General features: G+C 41.2%; 1 pseudogene; it reads right to left on the bottom strand.

Annotated features, from left to right (window-relative positions):
- Positions 1-12,483: 12,483 nt before the first annotated feature.
- LOC112299582 (cell division cycle-associated protein 3-like) lies at positions 12,484-15,791 on the bottom strand (annotated as a pseudogene).
- Between the last annotated feature and the right edge of the window lie 3,424 nt (positions 15,792-19,215).

Below are 19,215 nucleotides of genomic sequence, written 5' to 3'. Positions count from 1 at the left end.
AAAAAGAAATCATGGTTAGGATTTGTGATATTTCTTAGATGGCCACAAACTCTTTGCAGCTGTTCCTATCAAGGGGCGGCATCTTTCCCGTCCTCTTGAGTCTAGTCTGGGCTGGAGGGTTACCTTGGCCAACAGAAAGCAGCAGGAAGAAGGGTATGAGATGTCTTTGTCTTGACCCCGAGACACCTTTAGCCTCTGCACTAATCCTGTGGCTTGTTGCCTCCATGTGAACAAGTCTGAGCTGGTCAGCTAGGGAGACCCCATGGAGAACTCAGGCATGCTAACCGATAGCCTGCCAGTCCCCAGCTATGTGAGAGAGGACATCCTAGACCAGCCAACCCTGCTGACCACCAGGCCGCTGCAGCTGTAGCAGTGACCCCAGGCTAAAACAGCAAGAACACCCACCCTGCACCCAGCCCAAATGGTGGACCTGCAGCATCAGGAGCAAATAAGATGGCTGGTTGTTTTAGGTCATTAAATATAGGGTGATTTATGACACAGTAACAGTTACCAGCCACAGAATTCATTTCTGGTTTCGTGCTTGATTTATCTGAGATCAAGAAAATCACATTCAATTACAGAAAATATGCAATCAGTGAAGTATTCACACTGATTGAATCTTATGGACAATATTAAGAAAGTTGAAGAAATTATTTAGAAAATGTGGCTCTGGCCAGGTGACTAAATTGGTTGGAGCATCATCCCATACACCAACATCTTGCAGGTTCTATTCCAGTTGGGGCACTTACCTAGGAAGCAGGTGGGATCCCTGGTAGGAGCACTTATGGAAAGAAACTAATTGATATTTTTCTCTCACATCCATGTCTCTCTCTCTGCCTCTCTCTCTATCTGTTTCTCCCTTTCTCTGCCCCCCTTCCTCTCTCTAAAATCAATAAACATATCCTCAGGTGAGGATTTTTTTTTTAAATAAAAGAAAATGTGAACAATCTGGATTATTCATGCTGAATGATCTCACTTCTCACACATGCTTACTCTGAATACACAACTCCATTTCTCAAAAGCAGGTAATTTTATAAAAATTATCAACAAAATGGACAAATTCCTACTTTTTCTGAAATAATATAGTCATAGGCTTATTGATCATTGATTATTAGGTGATTTACTATTGTTCTGGTCACTGGCTTATCTAAATTCTTCCCTTCTGTGTAGTAAAGAATTTAACCTTGGAGAACCAAGATGGCAGCGTAGGTAGACACACTGCGTCTCCTCGCACAACCAGAACTGACAGAAAATCGAATGGCAAGAAGTCCGACACCAAGGAAATAAAAAATAAACACTCATCCAGACCAGTAGGAGGGGCAGAGAGGGTAGCCAGGGCAGAGAGGACTCGCGTTGCCATGGCGGGACCGAGACTGGCGGAGTGTGGGATGAATGGGGCAGGCAGTCTGACCACTAGCAGACCCTTCAGCCCCACATTCGCGCACAGATAAACCGGACAAACGGCGGGGAGCAAAGCAGACCTTGCAACCCAGGGCTCCAGAGCGGGGAAATAAAGCCTCAAACCTCTGATTGAAAACGCCCGTGGGGGTTGGGGGTGCATCAGGAGAGACTCCTAGCTGCACGGGAGAGATCGTTGGAGAGACCCACAGGGGCCTGGGGGTGCACAGGCCGACCCACTCGGGAACCAGCACCAGAGGGGGCCCAGTTTGACTGTGGGTAGCGGAGTGAAAGACTGAAATCTGGTGGAGAGGGGAATGGGCGCCATTGCTCCCTCTCGGCCCCTCCCCCACGTACAGCGTCACAGCACAGCGACCAGCGTTACCCCGCCCCAGTGAACACCTAAGGCTCCGCCCCTTAAAGTAACAGACATGCCAAGACAAAAAAAAAAAAATGGCCCAAATGACAGAACACTTCAAAGCTCCAGAAAAAATACAACTAAGCAACAAAGAGATAGCCAACCTATCGGATGCACAGTTCAAAGCACTGGTTATCAAGATGCTCACAGAATTGGTTGAATCTGTTCGAAAACCAGATGAAAAAATGAAGCCTATTCTAAGAGAAACAAAGGAAAATGTACAGGGAACCAATAGTGATGCGAAGGAAACTGGGACTCAAATCAATGGTGTGGACCAGAAGGAAGAAAGAAACATCCAACCAGAAAAGAATGAAGAAACAAGAATTCAGAAAAATGAGGAGAGGCTTAGGAACCCCCAGGACATCTTGAAACGTTCCAACATCCGAATTATAGGGGTGCCAGAAAGAGAAGAGGAAGAACAAAAAATGGAAAACTTATTTGAACAAATAATGAAGGAGAACTTCCCTCATCTGGCAAAGGAAACAGACTTCCAGGAAGTCCAGGAAGCTCAGAGAGTCCCAAAGAAGCTGGACCCAAGGAGGAACACACCAAGGCACATCATAATTACATTACCTAAGATTAAACAGGAGAGAATCTTAGAAGCAGCAAGAGAAAAGGAGACAGTTACCTACAAAGGACTTCCCATAAGACTGTCAGCTGATTTCTCCAAAGAGACCTTACAGGCAAGAAGGGGCTAGCAAGAAGTATTCCAAGTCATGAAAGGCAAGGACCTACATCCAAGATTACTGTATCCAGCAAAGCTATCATTTAGAATGGAAGGGAAGATAAAGTGCTTCTCAGATAAGGTCAAGTTAAATGAGTTCATCATCACCAAGCCATTATTATATGAAATGTTAAAGGGAGTTACCTAAGAAAAAGAAGATCAAAAATATGAACAGTAAAAATGACAGCAAACTCACAGTTATTAACAACCACACCTAAAACAAAAACAAGGGCAAACTAGGCAAACAACTAGAACAGGAACAGAACCATAGAGATGGAGATCACATAGAGGGTTGTCAATAGGGGAGTGGGAGGGGGAGAGGGGGGGAAAGGTACAGAGAATAAGTAGCATAGATGATAGGTGGAAAATAGACAGGGGGAGGGTAAGAATAGTGTAGGAAATGTAGAAGCCAAAGAACTTATAAGTATGACCCATGGACATGAGCTATAGGGGGGGAATGTGGGAAGGAGGGGGTGGGCAGGATGGAGTGGAGTGAGGTGGGCGGGAAATGGGACAACTATAATAGCATAATCAATAAATATATTTAAAAAAAAAGAATTTAACCTTGCCCAAGGAGGTCTGGTTTGTGCCCTCACCTTAGGGAAGGGGACCTCTAAGCCCTTGGAGTGTCCTGCATGATTGAGTGTTTTTGTTTGCTTGAGGGCCTTGGGTCAGCCAGGGAGTAACAATATGATTTAGTGTTGGGGGGTTGTGACTTAGGGTGGGGACTTTAGGCCAGGCAGTATCAGCGTGAATTCCTGAGGGACCCGCAACTGAGATCAGCTCAGTGGGCAGTCCCCTTGGCCTAGGTGATGGAGCTTCCAGTAAAGGCTCTGGACACCAAGGCTTGGGAATACTTGGTGTATTGTCACACACCAGTGCCGGGGAAATAACACTTTCCTTCCTCCCTGTGAAGAGGGTAACTAGAAGCTGGGCATTTGTACTTTCCCTTGACTCCGCCCTAAGTGCTTCTTCCCTTGGCTAATTGTAATCTGTACCCTTTCCCCGCAGTGAACCATGACTGTGAGTATATAATAGCTTTCAGCGAGTTCTGCGGCCCTCTAGTGACTGGACAAATCAGAGGGTGGTTTGAGATTGAACTTGAGATTGGTGTCAAAAGTGAGGGCAGTTCTGTGTGGACCCTCCCCCTAACTTTATCGGGGAAAGCTGTTTTATACTCACAGTTATAGTTTGTTGCAATTCACACCTGCCTTCAGGAAGCCTTTTGTGGCCACGCCAATTCTCAAGAAAAATTCCTTCCTCTGGATTTTAAGAGCTTGTTGGGCTCACCTGTAACTCTCTTATGTTACTTAGAAAATGATTCCTGGCTTTGCTGTTGGTCATGTGAACCTCTCATGTCCTGTACCAGTGCCTTCAGGAATCAGCCTGCTTCCCACTGCCTTCCTACTTCTAGTAGCCAGTACGTTGTTTTTAAACTGAATATGATGGTGTTCAACAAAAATTCTGCTGCCTCTAATGTCAACTAGCAATTCCTGAAATTTATGTTACCTTTATATTATTAAGGAGGCCAAAATAAGTATTCACTCACAACAAATATTTATTGAGCCTTTATTGTACAATTGCTAGGCTCTAGGTCTTATCAACAAGCAGTGAAGTAAGTCCCTGCCTTCAGGGAGCTTCCATTCTGGTGTATAAAGAGAAGAAATCATCACCTATATATTATACAGGGTCCAGCAGAAGTAATGGCTGCTTGAGTGTGGTTGGTAGGGTAATAATATGGGTGTAATAATTTATAGTTTTAATTTGAGCATTTCACCTAAAATGTCATATAGTGTGCTTGAGTGTGATATTGTTCTGTTACAGAATGACATGCTTATGATTTTGTAATAAAAGATTTGTGCTGGACCCTGTATTTTCTTTAGATAGTGATAAGGGGTAGAAAGAAAAATCAAGCAGAATAAGAGAATACGGTGTGATGGGAATAACCGGCTTAGATAGAGCCATCAAGGGAAGGCTCTTAGAGGGGTGACATTTCAACAGAGACTTGAATGAAGCAAGGGAGTGAGCCATTCAGATAGGCTTGCAAAGTTGGTTTAAATATTTCAGTTGCCTAATGACTTTATTGGCCAAATTGGCTATAAAACACAGCTATCTGATTTCTGAGTGGTGAATGATTTTAAAAAAATTTATTTTATTGAGTTAGTGTAACTGAACAAAAAAAATGGAGATTAGGATTACTGTTGCCACAAAAGCTAAACTCATGAGGCAGATGCTTATACAAAAAGAAAGAGATGTTATTCAGGTGCTGTGTGATCTGGGAGAATGGCAGACTCCCATCTCAAAGCCCATCTCTTTCTGCCATGGAAAAAGCCCAACCCTCCTCAGTAAGACCAAGACAAAAGCCAGTGTCCACAGTCCTGCTCTATTTTAAAGTACAGTCCTTTGGAGCCTGCAGGCAGCTCATAAGTGATTTTAGTTCCCATCCAGTTTCCCAGTGGTTGTTCTTTTCAGGCTCCCTCCTGGACCCTGCATGTGGAGCCTGCATGACTGTGTGCTCCCAGGTGACACAGCATGTGAATGCACTGGCAGGTGTAGCACCAGGAGGGTAAGAGAGAGTGAGAGGCTCCCTCCTGCAGGCCATGAGCTGTGTGGCTGCTAAGGCCACATGGTCCATGGAGAGAAAAGGCCAGTGTACTGTGCAAGTTTAGGTCACGAGCAAGAGCAAGTCACAAGCCCACCAGCCGTTTTGATCCCCTGGTATTATATTAGCTTGGTTGTGGGATGGGCCAGGTGTTTCTCAAAAAGACCAATTTCCCAAACTTTTGTACATGTCACGTGGGTGCATTTCCCAAACAATCCCTTCTTTCCCAGGCTACACGGAGCGGCCTCCTTTGTCCAGCACCTCCCCCTGTGCCATTTTGACTATTATGGTGCATATGCCTGCCTTCCCCTGGTCCCACCCCCAACCTGGTAGGGGGGCATTTTTTGTTTTCTGTCCAATTTTCTTGCTAGCTCTTTGTGCACTATGTCCCTATCCATTGATATTTCTAGCTTTCCGCAGGCTCAGTGGTAAGAACCTCCCGCTGCCACCACTTTGGCCAATGGGGGAGACTCTCCAGCACTCCAGACGCACTGTCTACCAGTAACATTAGGGACTTTTATCCAATCATGACACACATATACATCCTAATAGTCACTTAAAGATAAAAAAATTATACATAAACAGATTAGATGAGCAAAAGGTTTGGTCCTAGCTGATTGAAGTTCATAGCTGAGTGAAGACAAAGTTCAACTTCTTAATAGCCTTTATGCTCTAAATTTCCTGAGGGGACACCAAGGGAACAGCTTCTATCTAATCATGCCACTGGGGAAGACTCCTTAAAACACATCTCTTTCTGATAACATCTCTTGTTAGACTGAAGAATGTGCAACTAGCTTGACAAGATATCACATAGTTCTGAGAAGAAGGACTGAGAGATTAAAATAGAAGGACCCAACCAAAGATAATGTGAAGAATAACTCTATAAACTAAGTTGTAAGATTCAGGGAAATGTTTCTTGTACTTTTTCATTGTATTGAGTTTCAATGAATAAACTAAGGTTCATATACTTAAATTTAAAAATTACAGGATGTGCCCTGGCCAGTGTGGCTTAGTTGGTTGGGGTGTTGTCCCATAGCCAAAGGGCTGTGGGTTCGATTCCTGTGTGGGGCACATACCTAGGTTGTGGGTTCAGCTCCTGGCCTAGGTGTTTATGATCCCTGGTCTGAGCATGTAGAAAAGGCAACTGATAGATACTTCTCTCTCACATTGATGTTTCTCTCTCTCCCTCCCTCTCTCCCTTCCACTCTCTAAAAAAAAAAAAAAAAGCAATGAAAAAATGTCCTTGGGTGAGGATAAAAAAGAGAAGTTACAGGATGTGAACAAGAAGAAAGCCTTTCATTGTACTCGTTGTGTCGAACAGCTGGCCTGACCTGCAGGCATGAATCAGCACTGGGGGCAGGGAGCTTTTCCAAATAGTCTCCCCCTTACTGACCCACAACTCCAGTATGTTGCACTACCTGCTTCCAAAGGACACACTCCTGCATCACTCATCCTTTACAGTGACGCTCCTCAGAAGAGATATACTCTTCCCACAGTGTGTACCACCATATTATGCAGTGCTGTTCCTGCATTCTGTGAGTTCTTCAAAGTCGAAAACCACATAAGAAAGCCAGATGTGATGGACTTGGCATGGTTACCTGTTGGGTATGGAACTAATTCTAGTCCAGTTGCTGCTGTTCCTGACAATGCATCTCACCAGCGTGGACGTTACCATGCCACTGGGCACATCCTGGTGGCACTATATCAAGATTCACAAGACAATTCACTTACAGGCTGCAGAATATTTATTTAATGCATTTAAGGTAGCTGCAGGATTAAACATAATGCATGCAACTTATTCTCAACTGGAGATACCAGTTTATGTGGCAAAAATTGCTACGTATAATTGGGCACATCAAATGCTGGTTGATATACTTTCTACACAGGTTGGAGCATTAGCCCAACCCTTGATTGTTCAAGTGCATATGATTGCTAAGGAAGCACACATGACTGCTCTCATTGCCATCAATACAGTTCTTAAAGAGTTCAACTCTGTCTTCATTTTGATACCTGGAGTGATTGATGAGATTCCAAAATTCCGTGAAGCATGGAGGCACTTGGAGCAGCAAATTGGTGCCGAGTTGTTTCCATATGCGAAGGCCATACGCCATCAGGAAGCTGCCAGAGTCACCCCATCTGCCTTCCCCATGCTTGCATCTGCTGCTCTCTATCACACAACCGAAACAAGCACCATTATGAAGAATTATAGGCAAGGGCATCCAATCCCTGGAAGCATACCAGAGACCAAATTGGTTGACGTGTTCCATCAAAAGCTCAAAAGGAAAAGCCAGTCAACCTTTACTGATGAACAATGGGCAATTCTTAACTCTTGCAGAAAATTACACAGGATATGGTCACGGCTACACTTTAGTCACCTCCAGCTTCACTGAAGATGACTAAAAAACTGAATCAACAGACACAACACAAGATGTCCAAACTGATGAACAGCAGCCCAAACAAGCAATCCCCAAAGGTCTCCCTGACCAGCAGGCCCACATCACGCAGATACACCGGCAGCCCCTGGATACGTGAGGCCTACAGCACTACTGCTAAAACCGGTATAGGGCCAATGAACCAAGCATCATCCTTGGCTGTTCTAAGAACAGAAGCACAGGTAAAAAAAAAGTTTCTACAGAAAAATTGACTATGCAAGTACCAAGAACAAGGTGGAAAAAAGTGTTGAACATCATGATAGTGAAGTGAGGAGGCAAACAACCCTCATTTTGATTCAAAGTCATCCCTGGAGCAACTAGTGAAAAAGACTGACTCCCTACAAATTACAATCAGTAATCTGGCCAAGCTTATTGACACCAAATTCCAGCTGCTCCAAGCAAAGGTGGACAAGCTACAGACAGATGTCTCCTTCATGCATTCAATATCTATGCAAGGAACTCCCCCACTGGAAACTATTATCCAAGTCGTGTTCCTGACAGGCCCAAACCTCCTTCAGCTGTTACTGCATCCTCGTCTCTGGTATCTGATGCCGAAAGCAATTTTTACAGCATGTGGAAGGGTTTGTGATCATCAAAAATCTTAAGGACCCAAACACAGGAGAAGTGAATCACAACAGCACTCAGTCCTCTGGCAGACAAAGGCACAGCATTGGTGAACAACCCCACCTACCCACATCTGCCACAACGAAGCTGCATATCCAATGGAGACCAAGCACAGCAACAACGGACCCGCACTCCACCCTCAATTGCCTCAGGTGCCTGTAACTCAATCCACAGTAGAGGAACAAAAAAAATTTTGTACAAGTTGCATTCTCATTACAAGTGCAGATGGGTGCTTTGAGAGAATAAAGGTATGACTTATAAAGATGGTGATTTTAAGAGTGGTCCCATTCCCACTTTTCTGATTTCTGCTGGACCCTGTCATTGCTCTGCTACCTCATGGTGAGCAAGGAGTGCCTAAGGCCATCTTGTTTGAATATGGTAATCCTTCCATGACCTAAAATGCCACTCTCTACAAGTGCTCTATTCTCTGGCATTCTTGCACATATGTAGAAGAATAATTAAATGTCATAAAAATCTTTAAAAGCATTTGAATCATCAAAAGAGGATTAAATTATGTGTCAGGGTAGCTGTGGTGCTCAGTGTTTTAGTGTATCCCAGTTGTTTAAAAACGGCCCTCCAGGTATTATATGTGTAGTGAGGCTTGACTAGTAATCATTAACCAGAATATACCTACAGAGTATACCATTCCCTAAGTATGCTATAGAATAAAATACTGCTCGGAAAAGCTTTTTTGCACTACTCATACTTCTAGGTTTAAAAACAAGTTGCTTTGGTTTGGAAAAGGAGGGAAAATGATTATATGAGCACCTGTCCAGATAATGTGTCTTAGAGCTGAAGTCCAAAGTCTCCAGAATACCACCTTTACTAAATATTTTTGTTCTCCTTTTCCTTAATTGCTTAATAAAGTGGTGAAGACATGGATAAGAAGTGATACCATGAGGAAAAGTAAAAAAAAGGGAGGCTGATTTAGTTTAGAGAAGCTGCAGTGGAGCAGGAGAAAGGTTTCTCTTCTCCAGCAAACACAAAAGACTGCTATTGCATGTGTTGACTCCATGTTTGCAGAGAAATGGACGTCTTCCTGGGGTATCAGAGGGAATAAACTAGCTATATTTGTCAAGTGGAAGTCATGTGAAGATTTATCAATAATTTCAGGGCAAAGTCTTAGGAACTTCAATCAATTTATTTAGCATTAAATAAATACCTTCTATAAGCCCAACACTCAACTAAGTGTTGTGAAGGACATAAGAGAAGTACAAAATAGAGTCTCTGCTTAGCGTTTAGCATTTAATTAATTCACATACTTGGTAAAAGACATGAAAGAAAGATAACGCATGGACCTTGCTTTCTAAGAGCTCGTAGATTTATGGGACAGACAAGGTAAGCACTTGAAATATCTGAAATGTGGTCCTAGGCAGGGAAAGCCAAGCACCAGAATGGTTCACAGAGAGTCTGCGTAGCTATTTATTCAAGGGAAAAACCAAAGATAGCTGGCAGTAGGATCCATTGGTGAGGAAAGACTTGTAACTTTGGGGTCTTTACTCATAAACTATTTTAATTCATGAGGAAGTCCATGCAGGGAAATTCAGGCAAACAAATATACAAGGAACAGCAGGAACTTCTGGAAAAGTTAACAGCTGAAAAGCACATTAAAACCTGGAAAGAATCTCAAAATGTTGAACATAAAGTTGCCACATGACCCAGAAATTCCATTCCTAGGTTTATACCCCAAAGGATTGAAAACATGTCTACACAAAAACTTGTACAAAACGTTCATAGATGCATTACTTATCATAGCCAAAAAGTGGAGACAACCTAAATGTCCATCAACTAAAGGATGGATAAAGAAATTGTGTTTTATCCATACAATGGAATATTATTCGATAAAAAGGACTGAACCACTAATACATGCTATAACATGGATGAACCCTGAAAACATTGTGCTAAATGAAAGAAGATATACACAAAAGTACATATTATATAATTCCATTTACATAAAATATACAGCATAGGCAAATGCAGAGAGACAGACAGCAGATTAACCATCTCTGGGGTCTGGAGGAACCTGGGAATGGGGAGTGGCTGCTTCCCAGGTACCTATGAGGCTCCTCTGGGAAGGGATGAAAGTAATTAGTTAGTAGTGATGGTTACACAACTCAGTGAATATACCCCAAATCACTAAATTGTTCCCATTAAAAAGGTGAACTTTAGAGTCACTGAATTGTATCTTAATAAAGCTGTTGTTAAAAAAAGAAAAAAGAAAAACCTGGAAAGAATAACTCTTCCAAAGTTGCTAAGATCTGGCTCCTAAGAGTGAAATTGTGAAACATCCATCTTAGAAATGAAGAAAAACCATGGGCAGAACATTGGAGATTCACAAAAACAAGATTCTATCTAGAACTTTGCCCCTCTTGTGGGGAATTTTTTTTAAAGAAAAGAAAGAAAAATCCTATAAAATGTGTCTCAAGTAAGAAAAAAAGAAGTGGGGTGTTATATGCCACTTTACATTGGTAACTTCAAGTCATGGAATCATTATTTGCATATATTGTTAAAGATGTTAGAATGATGTTATTTAAAAAAAAAAAAACTCACTATGTAGAAATAATTTCAAATGCACAGAACAGTGCTGTACCAGGGGCCACCTGTATATATCCTTTAACTCTACCCAGATACGTTACTGTTAACGTTTTGCCCCATTGCTTCACCCTTTAAGTTCGCCCACTCTTCTTTCTTTATCATCTTTGCCCTCTCACCCACCCTTCTCTCTCACACATACATATTTGGAAATGTCATGGCCTTTTGGCTAATATATTAGTATGCAGTATACATGATACTTTAAAAAAAAATAAAGATATTACCTTATATACCCATAGTATAGTTATCAACTTCAGTCAATTTAATGTTGCTGTAACACTTTATTTATTTTATCTGTGTTCTTAAAGTGAATGGCTATTGTATTTACATGGTGGAAATACTATGCCATCATACACCTCTCTTCCCAACTTTATGTTCAGTGATATCATGTAGGTAGCTTGAAACTGTCCATTGTGGGAGCATTTACACCATGGAAATTGGCAGCCACTACAAATTAGGGCTTGTGTTATTGTTTTGTTGATTTTCTACATTTAGGTGGTGGAGAAATGGAGTTACAAGTGTATCATTTCTGTAGCTATACATTGTAAATAGCACAAAAACATGAGGAAAGATATTTTCTTGTAGTATTGGAAACTGTCAAAGAAGTCACTCATGTCATTGACAAACAAGTGAAGTTCCAACATATTTTTGTTGTTTCACTTTGGTCTTAAATGTAAAAGAAAATGACAATGACATTCGGGTCAGAACTACCCTTGTTGATCAACAGCATAAGCAACTTCTTTGTTAAATCAGAAAATAATCAAGCAGTTATTCATAGCCTGATTTTGTCAAATTGTGATCAACTTTTAACCATATGATGGTTATAGATATAAGAGTCTGGCAAAACACAACAAAAGCATTCTGTAAGAATCGATTGGCTATATGAAATTTATAACAAGTATTATATCAAAATCACTGAAAAATGAAAAAAAAAAAACCTTTCAGCCATCTTAATTCCTTTCTGGAAAAAAGAAGACTTTAAATTTTTTACTGTTTTTGAAATTTTTCACTATTTTCTAACTGCTTTCCAGGGAAATCATGATTGTACCATTTGGTCAATGCCATAGTAGAACCATCACACAATCTCCATGGCACACGACTATGTTTAGTATACCAGTTTGCAGGTGGATGGGACTCAGCTGACCGAAGCTGGGCTCAGGTCGGGTGACTCTTCTTTGGTAGCTTGGCCATGTTCTTATAGCTATAGCAGAGAAGCAAAAGGACAAACCAAATTGCACAAGTACTTTCCAAGCATCTCTGTCACACCTAGCACATGACTTGCTTTGGTCAATGACTTCCCAATGGCCAAAGCAAGTCATATGGCCAGACTCATAGTCTAGAGGTAGGAAAATATACTCTACCCCCCAGGGAAAAGCACAGCAAAGGACTGGGATGACGGGAGAAAAGACGAATTGGGATTATATAGCATCAACCAGTAACCACCATATTAGCACTTGTGTAGGATCATAAATGTTTATTTGTGCTTTTCCATGTATTTTTTAAATCACTTCCTTTAATGTACAAGAAACGCATAACACACAAAGAAAGCTCAAGAAAGCTCTCAGTTCCAAAGTTGGTACTTTAGGTGGAGTCGAAGAACATGAGCCTTCTAGGTCTCCCAGGAAAGAAGGGGTGAGAGGACTGGGAATATCACTGGACTCCTGGTGAACCCAGGGCTGGGGCCACACGTGGTTTAGTGCTCTACAGAGGCAAAGTGCTGATTTTCCTCATCATGGGCCTGGCCTTGCTCTCACGCTGGTCCTCCAGTTCCCAGAAGTCATCCAGTTCCCAGGATGGCCCCTTCCTTTAGTTCCTTAACATTTTCACTCAGGGGAGAAGGCCACTGGGTGTCAGAGTCCCAGGGGAGTGGCCATCCTGCAGGGTAGTGAGAGGAGGTCCCCTACTACCTTGCCATTTGGTTTCCACCAGTTGCACTTAGAACCTGAAGATCTGGGCATCTCGGGGTTTGAGGGGTTCGTCTGAGCCCTGGCTGGCTACAGGGTTTCTGAGGGCTGTCTGTTTCTTCCTCAGAAAACACCTGCTTGGAAGGGAGCTCAGTCTGTCTCCCACGTGGCATCTTGTCCTCAAGGGAAAACTGGGTGCCCAGTGGCAATTCCAGTTCAGAAGATGAAGGTGCTTCTAGCAGCAGAACAGGCTCTGAGGGATAGATTTAATTTGGAGGCTTTGGTCTCAAATACTTCACTCAGCTGTTTGACCAGTGGGCTTGGGGGCTCTCCGCTGCTGGTCTTCATAGGTGCCCATGTAATGCCAAGAGAAGGACAGCCAGGATCTGAGTCCTCCTCAGATAGGATCCTCCAGCAGTGGCTCCCCTGCTGGCAGGCTTGGCTACGGACAGCTCTCCGCCTGATGGAAATACACACAATGCCAGCACTAGGTGAATGTGGGTCCCCCATTCGAGCCAGTTGTGTGTTGTGGGGGGAGGCTGCACTGGACTGCCTGGTGGGCTCTTGGCTGAGCTCATCTCAACTGGAAGGAAGAGGGTGGGATGGGGCCCAGCACGAGGCCAGGAGGGGATGCTGGGCCCCAAATCCACTTTTTGGTTCTTCCTGTGTATTTCTTAAAACTTATTTTGCAATTACAGCTGACATACACTATTATGTTACTTTCAGGTGTACAACATAGTGAGTAGACATTTATTTAACTTATAAAGTGATCCCCCTGATAAATCTAATACCCATCTGACACCATACGTAGTTATTACAGTATTATTGATTACATTCCTTGTGCAGAAGTTTACATCCCTGTGACTATTTTTTATAACTGGCAATTTATACATCTTAATCTCTTTCACCTTTTTACTCATCTCCCCATCAGGTAATTATCCATTTGTTCCCTGTATCTATGTTTGTTTTTTTGTTGTTGTTCATTTCTTTCACTTTATGTTTCCACATATAAGTAAAATCATATGGTATCTGTCTTTCCCTGTGTGACTTATTTCACTCAGCGTAATACCCTCTAGGACCATTCACATTGTCTCAAATGGCAAGATTACATTCTTTTTATGGCTCAGTATTATTCCATTGTAGCTATGCACCACTTCTTCTCTATTCGTTTGTCTACTGATGACCACTTAGGTTGCTTCCTTATAGTGGTTATTGTAAATAATGCTGTAATGATCATAAAGGTGCTTATATCTTTCCAAATTAGTGGTTTTGGATTTCTTGAAATAAATACCCAAAAGTGACGTTGCTTAGTCACAGGGTGGTTCAGTTTTTAATTTTTTGAAGAACCTTCATACCATTTTCTATAGTGGTTGCACCAATTTACAATCTCACAACAATCTTACAAGTGTCCCCTTTTCTCTACATCCTGGCCAGCACTTAACTTGTTAATTCTTGGTGATAGCCATTCTGACAGGTGTGAGGTGATATCTCATTACAGTTTTGATTTGCATTTCCCCAATGATTAGTAATACTGAGCACCTTTTCATGTGCCTGTTGGCCATCTGTATGTCCTTTCTGTAAAAATGTCTATTCATGTCCTCTGCCCATTTTTAATCATATGTTTTAGTGCTGAGCTGTAGGAATGTCTTTATGTATTTTGGATATTAACCCCTTATTGGATATATCTTTTGCAAATATTTTCTTCCATTCGCAGGTTGCCTTTTTTGCTGAGGTTTTCTTTATGGTGCAAAACCTTTTTATTTTTATATAGTCCCATTTGTTTATTCTTGCTTTTGTTGTTTCCCCTAGGAGACATATACAAAAGAATATATTGCTTAGACTGATGTCAAAGAATTTATTGCCTATGCTATATTACAGTTTTATGGTTTCAGGTCTTACATTTAAGTCTCTAATCCATTTTGAGTTTAGTTTTATATATGGTGTAAGAAAGTCTAATCTAATTTTTGTATCTGTCCGGTTTTCCCAACACCATTATATATATCCCGTTGTATATTCTTGCTTCTTTTGTCATAGATTAATTGACCATATAGGTGTGGGTTTGTTTCTGGGCTCTCTATTCTGTTCCATTGATCTGTGTGTCTGTTTTTATGCCAGGACCACACTATTTTGAGTACTACAGACTTGTAGGACAGTTTGATCTATCAGAGAGTATAATACCTCCAACTTTTTTTTCTCCTCAAGATTGTTTTGGCTACTTGAAGTCTTTTTTGGTTCCATATAAATGTTAAGATTATATGTTCTAGTTCTGTGAAAAGTCCCATGGTATTTTGATAGAGAGTGAATTGAATCTGTAGATTGCTTTGGGTAGTATGGACATTTTAAAAATGTTAGTTCTTCCTGTCCATGAACACAATGTAGCCTTCCATTTATTTGTTTCTTCTTCAGTTTTTTCTTTAATATCTTACAGTTTTCTGAGTGCGAGTCTTTTATCCCCTTGGTTAAATTTATTCCTAGGTATTTTATTCTTTTGATGTAATTGTAAATGGGATTGTTTTCTTAATTTCTCTTTATGTTCGTTTTTAATATCCTTAGTTACAGGAATTCTGTTCATTTACTCTTCAGCTGGTTCTCCATGATGATTGTTCCATAAGTTAATTGTAATTTTGATATGATCATGGAAGGATTTGACTTCACAGTTTTCCTACTTTGCCATCTTTACCAGAAGTCTTCTGTGAGGATATCATTTTTATTTTCCACATTTATCAAAGAGGAAAAAGATCCGAAAGATAAATTCAATTACCTAATATCATAGCTAGTAAGAAATAGAAGGGGACTTTCCACGTTTTTTTTGTTTTATTGAGATGTGATTCACATGTAACATTATATCAGCTTTAGGTGTACAATAAAGTGATTTGATACATATATTTATTGAGAAATGATTACCACAGTAAGTTTAGTTAACATACATTACCACACATAGTTAAAATTTTTTCTTGTAATGAGAACTTTTAAGATCTACTCTCAGCAATTTTCAAATATACAACAGTATTATTAACTACAGTCACCATGCTGTACATTACATCCCAGGACTTACTTTATAACTGGAAGTTTGTACCTTTTGACCAGCTTCACCCATTTTGCCCACTCACCACCCTCCTCCTCTGGGTTGCCAGTCTGCTTTAAGTACCTATGAGCTCAGTTTTTTAAAAATATGTATTCACATATAAATGATATCATACAGTATTTTTTTTCTGTCTAACTTTCTTCACTTAGCCTGATGCCCTCAAGGTCTACCCATTTGTCAGAAATGGCAGGATATCCTGTTTATGGCTGAGTAACATTCCGTTGTATGAATACAACACAATCTCTTTATCCATTCATCCATCAGTCAACAAATGGGTTATTTCCATGTGTTGGCTATTGTAATTAATGCTGCAATGAACATGGAGGTTGCAGAAATCTTGTCAAGGTGGTGATTTTGTTCCCTTCAAATAAATGCCAAAAAGTGGAATTGCTGGATAACGTAACCTGGCAGCCAAGGAGAGTGGACTGGAATGCGTGAAAAATGAAGACTTCAGTGTACTAGTCATTGGGGGTGGTGCATGCCGTTGAGTGAGCATATGTACTGTGTGGCTGTTGCATTCAAAATGACTGAGTGAGTAGAACAATGAATCTGCATCCAATTTTGCATTAAGCTTGAACATTCCTCTGTAGAAACTACTCAGATGATTCAGAAGGCTTTTGGGAACAATGCAGTAAGTGTGGTACAAATAAATTGTGGTACAAACACCTCAAAGATGGTCAAGAATCTGTTGAAAGTGATCCACATTCTGGGAGGCCTGCAATACTTGAGAATGTTAAAAGGTATATGGACTGCAATGAACAAAGATCAGCAACTAACAGTGCAAGAACTAGCAGCTAATCTGGTGATTCCAAAAACTACTGAGTCCAAGATTTTGATGCAGAATCTTGGCATGAAATATGTTGTGGCAAAATTCATTCTGCAGCTTCTGCTACCAGAGCAAAAAGAACATCATGCTGCAGTTGCTAATGACCTGATTCACACCGCTACCAATGAACCAGATTTCCTCAGGAAGATCATAACTGGAGGTGAATCTTGGGTCTATAACTATAAGCCAGAAATGAAGGCCCAGTCGTCCCAATGGAAGTTGCCTGGTTCTCCATGCCTGAAGAAGGCACAGCAAAGTCACAGCAAGATCAAGACCATGTTAACTGTTTTTTGATTGAGAAGGTATTGTCCATCATGAGTACGCTCCTTCAGGACAAACAATTAATAGGAAGTGTGAGTACTACCTCAATGTTCTTCGTCAATTGAGAGATGCAATACTATGAAGACGGCCACTGCTATGGGCATCTGGTGATTGGCAGCTTCATCATGATAATGTTACCACTCATACATCACATCTCATGCAGAGTTTTTTGGTAAAACATCAAGTCACTCAGGTGACTCAGCCCCTCTACAGCCCAGATTTAGTGCTCTGTAACTTCTGGGTTTTCCCAAAACTAAAATCACCTTTGAAAGGGGAGAGATTTCAGACCATCGATGAGATTCAGGAAAATACAACAGGGCAACTAACGGCAATTCCAACAAAGGATTTTGCACTGTGTTTTGAACAGTGGAAGAGATGCTGAGAGAAATGTGTGAGGTCCCAAGGTGCCTCCTTTGAAGGGGACTGAGACGTCATCATCCTGTGTACAATGTTTCTTGTATCTTCTTCCATGAATGTCTCTATTTTTCATATTACATGGCTGGATACTTTCTAGTCTAACCTCATATAGGGGTATTTCTACCAACATTACACAAGAGTTCCCTCTTCTCCACATCCTCGCCAACACATCCTCATGTTTTCCTGTTAGCCAATTCTAACAGGTGTGAGATGACAGCTCATTGTGTCTTTAATTTGCATTTCCTCATGATTACTGATGTTGGACACCTCTTCATATACCTATTGGTCATCCGTATGTCTTCTTTGGAAAGATGTCTATTCTGTTTCTTTGCCTATTTTTTTAATTTTGTTTTTTCTATTGAGTTGTATGAGGTCCTTATATAATTTGGATGTTAATTCCTTACTAGGTATGATGTGCAAATATTTTCTTCCATTCCATAAGTTGCCTTTTCATTTTGCTGGTGGTTTTATTTGTTATACAGAGCCTTTTAGTTTGATATAGTCCTACTTGTTTATTTTTCCTTTTTTTGCCTTTGCTTTTGGAGTCTCAAATTATAAAAATCTTCACCAAGACTGGTGTCAAGGAGCATACTCCCTAGGTTTCCTTCTAGGAGTTTCATGGATTCAGGTCTTTGATTCAAGTCTTTTAATATATGTTGAGTATATTTTTGTGTATGGTGGAAGATAGTGGTCCGGTTTCATTGTTTCGCAAGTGGATATACAGCTTTCCCAACACCACTTATTGAAGAAACTGTCCTTTCCCCAGATACACTGTAGTATTTTATATAACCTACTGTCTACATTCCAATTTTGTCAACCAACACAGTGCATTAGTTATGAATTGTTGTATAACAAATTACCATGAACCTTAGCAGTTTAAAAAAACCAAATATTTATGATTCCACATTTTCTGTAGGTTAGGTGCCTAAAGGTAGCTTAGCTGGGTCCTCTGACTCAGGGTCTCTAGGCAGGCTACAACTGTGGTCTCATTTGAAGTGCTGAGTAGGGGAGGATCCACTTTCTTTTTTTTTTTAATTTTTAAAAATTTTTATTGTTATTCAATTACAGTTGTATGCCTTTTCTCCCCATCCCTCCACCCTACCCCAGCTGAACCCACCTCCCTCCCCCACCTCCACCCACCCCCTTGATTTTGTCCATGTATCCTTTATAGTAGTTCCTGTAATCCCCTCTTCCCACTGTCCCCACCCCACTCCCCCCTGGCTATTGTTAGATTGTGCTTAACTTCAATGTCTCTGGTTACATTTTGTTTGCTTTTTTCTTCTATTGATTATGTTCCAGTTAAAGGTGAGATCATATGGTATTTGTCCCTCACCGCCTGGCTTATTTCACTTAGCATAATGCTCTCCAGTTCCATCCGTGCTGTTGCAAAGGGTATAAGCTCCTTCTTTCTCTCTGCTGTGTAGAATTCCACTGTGTAAATATACCATAGTTTTTGGATCCACTCGTTTGCTGATTGGCACTTAGGTTGCTTCCAGCACTTGGCTATTGTAAATTGTGCTGCTATGAACATTGGGGTGCACAGGTTCTTTTGGATTGGTGTTTCAGGGTTCTTAGGGTATAATCCCAGCAGTGGAATTGCTGGGTCAAAGGGCAGCTCCATTTTTAGTTTTCTGAGGAAATTCCATACTGTTTTCCACAGTGGCCTCACTAGTCTGCATTCCCACCAACAGTGCACTAAGGTTCCCTTTTCTCCGCATCCTCTCCAACATTTGTTTGTGGATTTGTTTATGTTGGCCACTCTGACCGCTGTGAGATGGTACCTGGGAGGATCCACTTTCACGCTCACTCACATAGTTGTTGGCAGCATTCAGTGCCTCACTGCCGATGGCCAGAGGACTTTCTCAGTTCTCT

Source organism: Desmodus rotundus, chromosome 1, assembly GCF_022682495.2.
Source record: "Desmodus rotundus isolate HL8 chromosome 1, HLdesRot8A.1, whole genome shotgun sequence".
NCBI lineage: Eukaryota > Metazoa > Chordata > Mammalia > Chiroptera > Phyllostomidae > Desmodus > Desmodus rotundus.
This window is presented reverse-complemented; position numbering and strand designations above follow the sequence as displayed.